This window comes from Frankliniella occidentalis, unplaced genomic scaffold (genome assembly GCF_000697945.3).
Source record: "Frankliniella occidentalis isolate FOCC.00 unplaced genomic scaffold, Focc_3.1 Scaffold108, whole genome shotgun sequence".
Classification (NCBI taxonomy): Eukaryota; Metazoa; Arthropoda; class Insecta; order Thysanoptera; family Thripidae; genus Frankliniella; species Frankliniella occidentalis.
Genome location: NW_026267237.1, coordinates 692,783 through 693,824, shown reverse-complemented (window position 1 = coordinate 693,824; position 1,042 = coordinate 692,783). Strand labels below are relative to the sequence as shown.

Genomic DNA, 1,042 nt, shown 5'->3' with positions numbered 1-1,042 from the left:
AAATGATATGATATTTATTTTTAGTTATAGGTTGGTTGTACTAATTGGCTTCACATACTTTTTGCTTACTATGAATAATATTATCAGATGGCGGATATACAGTTGTGGTTATAAATCATATTTTTTTTTAAATATTCCTCTGAGCCGGGCCCCAGCTGCAAAGGAGGTTGGCAGCATTGTTAGCCGCCGCGCCTTCTTTTAAATGCGATTTAGAAGTCAGAAGTACAGTCTTCGCTAACAATGCCTATCGTCGACTGATGCTGACCGGTCACGTTCGAAACAGCGCTTATGCTGCATCTTTTTACACAGCGGCAACTTGTTATTATTCAAACGCGACCACTGAAAGCAGGGAGTATCGACGCCATAGGCTCATATAATTTTTGGATAGGGTTGTACAAAACAACAGGCGATCGTTTCTATTGGTCAAACTTTTCCGCGGAAATTTGTGATTGGTTGAAATTTCCCTGGCTCAACTCGGCCTACTGCTCAGCTCGTCTTTTCCATGGAAACTTGCGGATGCAAACTCAAATTTCTCAAATTTCATCAGACAAAATTATAGCAAACATATCCAGAAAAAATAAAATAATTTTCTTTAGTATTTTTTTATTCAAATTTCATTAACTTGTCACTCGTCCCTAACTCAAAGCTTTGAGTTAGGGACGAGCGTTGTCTAGAAATAGAAAGTACTTTTGTTGTCTGTCAAAATTTACTAAAAACTACCTCCGTTGTTTTTCGCGATTTGGCCGAATCGTATTTTTTTTTTTTTTTTGGTTTGGGAGGTGCCGGTTCGACACCAAACACCTATAAAGCACTTCGTTAATGTGTCTCTTACCTTTTCATCGAAAGCCTAATGTGGGTCGGGCATTATTTTGTCTGAAATACTGAAAGTATTGGACCAGTGCGACACGGTCTCCTCAGCGCTCGCAAATAGTTTTGTTCATTAACGAGATAAACAAGCAGGCCCGCCCTTCCGCCAAACGAAGTTGCCAGCTCCGCTTCGCTCCGCCGGCAACTCCGTTCGGCAGGGGCCGGGCCTGCTTGG

General features: G+C 41.4%; 1 protein-coding gene across 2 annotated transcripts in view; it reads right to left on the bottom strand.

The window, feature by feature from the left end:
* LOC113214370 (glucose dehydrogenase [FAD, quinone]-like) overlaps window positions 1–1,042 on the bottom strand; it is a 40,748-nt gene that overhangs the window by 21,805 nt on the left and 17,901 nt on the right. The gene's annotated exons all lie outside the window — the stretch shown is intronic.